At 40.2% G+C, this 6,349-nt stretch overlaps 1 protein-coding gene across 3 annotated transcripts in view; it reads right to left on the minus strand.

The window, feature by feature from the left end:
* The window catches only part of TEX2 (testis expressed 2), an 87,932-nt gene that overhangs the window by 29,439 nt on the left and 52,144 nt on the right, over positions 1-6,349 (minus strand). The gene's annotated exons all lie outside the window — the stretch shown is intronic.

The raw sequence follows: 6,349 nt of genomic DNA on the forward strand, positions 1-6,349 counted from the left end.
CCACAAATTGTACATGTTATATGGACTAACTTTTCTCTCTGTCTGAACACCTGCACTCCACCCCTAAGGGGATCTGGTCCAGATTTTTGAGGATACTGTCTTTGAGTCACATCAGATTAGCTATGTAGACTTCTCAGCAAACACTCACCCTAGGACAATGCTTTCCTCCCTGGGGGAATTCAGGTAGGGCCTAGTTGCTGCCCACATAGGGTACTGCATGTCTTCCTTAGATCTGCAGGCTACATAAGAGAATAGATTTCTCTTTCCCTTCTCAAGCGGGAGAGTCTAACCTTTATTAACCTTTCTTTACAACCCTAGTTATTCACAGTAAACAGGTTTACAAAAAATTTTTTTTTAAATAGCAAGAAACAAAGGCTATTTCACAATTTATATCCAAGCCAAAGGCATATGATGTGGAAACCAATTTCAGAAATAACTGACAAGCAGGTTGTTTTTTGTTTCAACAGTTCCTTTTTCTAATTCAGGCTTCTCTCCAGACTCACTGAGAACAAAGAAAAATCCAAGAGCAACAAAACATTCAGAATGCCTCAAAGCAGTTGATGAACAAAGTCTGGATTCAACAGGCTGCTAGAAAGAACTCACTTCCAATGAATGTCATAAACATTAAAGAGCTTAAAGAATAAATGTACATACGTTTCCTAATATTGCTGTTTGGCTGTAGGAAGGAATGGAAAACTACCCATTTCACCATTTCAACTATATTCATACGTACATTTATAAAGGGCAACTTTCAAAAAGCAGTCGGAGAGGTCAATGATCTGAAGGTTAAAATGACTATCATAACTGAGTAGCTCTTGGAATACATATTATTAAAAATTAACCTCCAAAGTAAAGTAGTAGAGATTTACTTAATTTTGTGGTATAACCTTTCCTACTACAAATGGCCAGGAGACCAGCCCAGGTTTTTTTGTTACAAAGAGAGCTTAATGCCTCTGATCCTAAGGTTTGATCATATACAATCTGGTACCACTGAGAGTTTTACAAAGGGCTGAGTGGTCCAGGAGAAGGTACAATGAAGGCCCTTCCCCAGGGCTGTTAGCTATAAAAACAATGCATAGTCATTATAGAAAACACCCATAATCCCACTATCCAGATGTAATTATTTTAAAACATTTTTTACTATATTTCCTTTTATATATATATGTATGTATATATGTACACACACACACACACACACACACACACACACACACATTCTTTTAAAGGATATAGAACTTTTAAAAAAGACAAAATTGGATCTAACTAACATGGTTTTGTATCCTTTTTATGTGTAGCTTCATTAAGATATAACTCACATACCATACAATTCACCCATTTATAGAGTACAATAAATAGTTTTTAGTATATTCAGAGTTGTGAACCAATTTTAGAGTATTTTCATCACTCCCCAAAGAAACCCTGAATCCATTAGCAGTCACTCCTCAATCCTCCCCAACTCCATCCCTACCACTACCATCAACACCAGCCCGAGGCAACCAACCACTAATTTGTCTCAATGAATTTGCCTATTCTGGACATTTCATATAAATGGAATTATACAATATGTGTTTTTTGTGACTAACTTCTTTCACTAGGTAAAATGTTTTCAAGGTTTTTCCAAGCTGTGGCATGTAGCAGTACATCATTCCTTTAAATTTCAGAATGCTATTCTATTGTATGCATATACCACACTTTATCCATTTATCAATTGATGGATACTTCAGCTATTTTCTACTTTTGGCTATTGTGAAGATTACTGCTATGAATATTGGTGTACAAGTATTTGTGTGGACACAGGTTTTCATATCTCTTGGACATATACCTAGGAGTAAAACTGCTGGGCCATATAACTGTTTAACATTTTGAGAAATCAACAAACTGTTTTCCATAGCAGCTGCAGCATTTTACATTCCTACCAGTAAAGTATAAGGGTTCCAATTTCTCCACATCCTCAATAATACTTGTTGTTATCTGACTTTTATACTAGTATCCAAGTGTTTGTGAAGTGGTATCTCATTATGGTTTTGATTCACATTTCCCTGATGGTTAATGACAGAGTATTTTTTCCATATGCTTATCAGCTACTTGTATATCTTCTTTGGAGAAGTATCTATTCAGATTTTTTGTTCATTTCTTAATTGAGTTACTTACCTTTTTATTATTGAGTTGTAAGAGTTACTTATATATTCTAGGTACTAGACCCTTATCAGATATATGATTTGCAAATATTTTCTCCATTTTGTGGGCTGTCTTTCCAATTTTTTAAAATATATTTTTTATTGATTTCAGAGAGGAAGGGAAAGGAAGAGAGATATAGAAACATCGATGAGAGAGAATCATTGATCAGCTGCCTCCTGCACACTGCCTTCTGGGGATTGAGCCTGAAACCCGGAATCAAACCTGGGACCCTTCAGTCCGCAAGCCGACACTCTATCCACTGATCCAACCCAACTAGGGCTCTTTTCAATTTTTTGATGTTATTATTTGCAGCACGAAAGTTTTTAATTTTGATGAAGTCCAATTTATCTATTTTTTTATTTGGTTGTGTGTATTTTTGGTATCTTATGTAAGAAGGCTTTCCCTAACCCCAAATCACAGAGATTTACACCTATTTTTTCTTCTAGGAATTTTACAGTTTTTAGCTCTTAAATTGAGGCTTACAATTCATTTTGGGTTAACTTTTGTATATGGTGGGAGGTAGGGGTCCAACTTCATTCTTTTGCATGTGGATACCAATTGTTCAGAACCATTTTTTGAAAAGACTATTTGTTCCTCTACTGAATTGTCTTGGCACCTTTGTCTATATTCTTCCTAAGATTTATTTTTAAATTGTATACATGCCTTCACATTTCTTACTTATTATATGAGAAGCACTTTCTGACTTTAAATGTTTGAAAAGCCAACTTTCAGGAGGGAAAGGAAAATCTTTAGAAAATCACTCCGTCAATTAAGATTTCCTGATTTCTATTCAATTCCTACTTACTTTGTAGGGTTCTCAACTCCTGATAACACAAAACAGGGAAGACCATATGATCCATTTATAGATAACAAGATAATTAGTGCAACTAGTAATAATAAAGAACTATCACTTATAAAGGAAAGCATGAAGAGCAATAAAAGTGGTACGGGAACACTGTAGCAGATCTTATTTTCCAGAAATGGTGCAATGATATTTTACATCCCACATGCTCTTCCAAGAAATCTGCTAATCCCTCAGCAAGAGGTGGAATCCCTGCCCTTCTCCTTGAAACTGGGAGGGCATTTGTGACCGCCTTGACTAATAGAGCACAATGGAAGTGACATTATTTTACTTCTGAGACTTGGTCAGAAAAGATAATACAGTATTCACTTAGCTTTTTCTCTAGGGACGCTTGCCTTAGAACCTAGTCACCATGCTGAAGAAAGCTCAGGCCACCTAGAGAAGAACCGAGGCCCGAGACCCTAGCTAAGCTCTCATGCAACAACCAGCATCTACTTGCCAGCCATGAGAGCAAGACATCTTGTAAGCAGACCCTTCTGCCTCCAGTCCAGCCTCCCTACCTGACACTGTGTGGAGCAGAGAGAAGCCTTCACTGCCAAGTCTGACCAAATCATAAATTTGTGAGCAAAATAATTATTTTAAGTAAACACTTTGGGGCTGTTTGTTATGCAGTCATAGGTAAATAAAACACACCTATGCTGTCTGTATTCAGGACCGTCTCAACTACCAGATCATGAAAGCCAGGATGTGACCCACACATGCTTCAGGCAGACCAAAGAGATGCAGAAGCCCAGCACTAAAACTCATACGCTTTCTTCAATGGCCCTTTTTTCAAAGACTTATCTCTGTTCACACAATTATGGCTCTCTGGTTTCCTAGCCCATGCAGATTAGAATCACAAAACTAATAAGAGTGGGGGTGGGAAATGGGGATAAGTGCTCAAGGAAAAGCCAGCTAGAAAAATACATACCCATACCAGCCAACTGACAACTGAGAGAGAAAGCTGCAGAGTTTGCAGTCTGGAAGACTTGGATTCGGGGAGAAAGGCCTTCTGACCTCAGCAGCCTTGCATGACAACAGGCCTGGATTTCCGTTTGTTGTACTGAGTCTTTATCAAGAAAAGATTAAATCATTCCTGCCTGCTCTAAGGGGCCCAAAAGTACAATGTGGTTTTTAGATTTGCATGAGACTTAGAAGAGGAAATAAATGCTTACTGGAAAGGTTTGTATTAGAAATCTGGCCCCACCCCAGCAACGCTGGGTTGAGAGGCTGAGCTGTTGGCCATCAGGGTCTCCCAGCACCCTGGGCTCCCACAGAACATGTTCAGAGGAAACAATGTTCTAAAACCTGTTTTCATTTAAGGAGCTCTTTTAAAAAGCAAGCTTTTTATTAGATAATTTTCTTACATCAGTGCACAATTCTCCCCCTTATTTCCCTGAGTCTGATGAGTCCAGGCAGCTGATAGCACAGGGAGGACGGAAGTTTGGGGGAGGGGAATTCACTACTGATAAATCAGACATTTCCAGAACAGTTTCAGACTAACCCACTCTAGCCTATGGACAGTCTACTTCCCGCTCTCGCTGTTAACTTCGGGCAGAGGCAGTGGGCCAGCAAAGGCACATGGTCTTTTTTGCCCTGATAAAGTAGGGTACATGAGGAGGGCTCAAGGCCTCTTCCACACTGAAGAGCTCAATGAAGTGAACAAAGACTAAAGGCACAAAGAGGAAGGTATCAAATGCTTCCCATTAAGAACAGACATATGGTCCCTATAAGAGGTCACTTTAGTAACTGAACATGGAAAAACAGGCTTCATGCTCCACAGCTGGGAGGCTGTGTCTCAGAATATTAGTGGAAAGTGATGGCAGGAGGCCTCATGTCAAGCAAGGATTTTTGTTTGCTTGTGTGCTTTTTGTTGTTAATCCTCACCCCACGATATTTTTCCCATTTATTTTTTTAAAAGTGGAAGGGAAGGGGAGAGACAGAGAGAGGAACATTGATTAGTTGCCTTCTGCACATGCCCCTGCCAGGGCTGGGGAACGAGCCTGCAACCAAGGCACGTGCCCTTGATTGGAATCAAACCCTGAGACCCTTCACTCCGAGGACCGACGCTCTAACCACTGAGCAAACCAGCTAGGGCTCAAGCAGTTTTAGAATGACCTACCAAAATGGCAGCTGGGGCCATGGTCTCATATCAGGTTTTGCACACTCCATCATAGCAACTGTGAAATTAAGCTACAGTACTAAAGAGCCTAATAAAGTCTGGCATATGGTAGCTTATATTATTTATCTTTTTTTAAAAAATATATTTTATTGATTTTTTACAGAGAGGAAGAGAGAGGGATAGAGAGTTAGAAACATCGATGAGAATCATCGATCAGCTGCCACTTGCACACCCCCTACTGGGGATATGCCCGCAACCAAGGTACATGCCCTTGACCGGAATTGAACCTGGGACCTCTCAGTCCGCAGGCCGACGCTCTATCCACTGAGCCAAACCAGTTTTGGCATATATTATTTATCTTATCACAGATGGCAGTGAGTCAATATCTAGATTTTTACACTTTGGAAATAACCCTGGTGGTGAATCTTCAAAAGCACTGGACATAGCTGAGGCATCTGAGAATTTGAGAATACAATGGTCATTGAAGAATTAGACCTCTATTACTAATGATTCTGTAAACTTCCCTACTGATCACCCAGTTACTCATGTGAAAAACCAGACTGGTTCTCTCACACCCCACATCTAATTCATCAGCAAATCCAGCCAGCTCCCCTACAACACATACTCCCAAAGCAGCCCCTTCTCACCATCGGCTACCACCTTGACCTCAGTCCCATTCTACACTGCCATCATTGCCTCCCACCCACACTTTTCCTCCTATAGCCAATTCTCCAGGGAAAGCCACTTATCTTGTAAAACTTAAATCAGATCAATATTACTCCCTGCTCAAAACCCTCCTGGAGCTTCCCATACCCCCTGGAACTGATCCAATGAGGCCCTGCCTCTGTCCCTTGCTCATTGTTCTCCATACTGTCCTCATCACAATTCTTTGAATACTCCAACCACATATCCTGCTTTGGGGCCTTTGTACTTGCTGGTTCCCCACCTGAAATGCTCCTCCCATACCTATCACCATGGCTCACTTCCTCACGTTGGTCAGGTTTCTGCCCAAATGTCACTTCCTCAAAGAGACCCACCTTGACCACTGATCTGAAATAGAAGTTCTGGCCACCTTCTGTACTCCCTTATTTGGCTTTATTTTCATTCGTATCACCACCTGATGTTTGTTCCTTGCTATCTCCATGACTACAAGTTACCTGAAGGCAGGGCCCCCTCTTTCTTGTTCATTACTGTGACATCAATGCCTA

This window comes from Eptesicus fuscus, chromosome 20 (genome assembly GCF_027574615.1).
Source record: "Eptesicus fuscus isolate TK198812 chromosome 20, DD_ASM_mEF_20220401, whole genome shotgun sequence".
In the NCBI taxonomy this organism is placed as follows: Eukaryota; Metazoa; Chordata; class Mammalia; order Chiroptera; family Vespertilionidae; genus Eptesicus; species Eptesicus fuscus.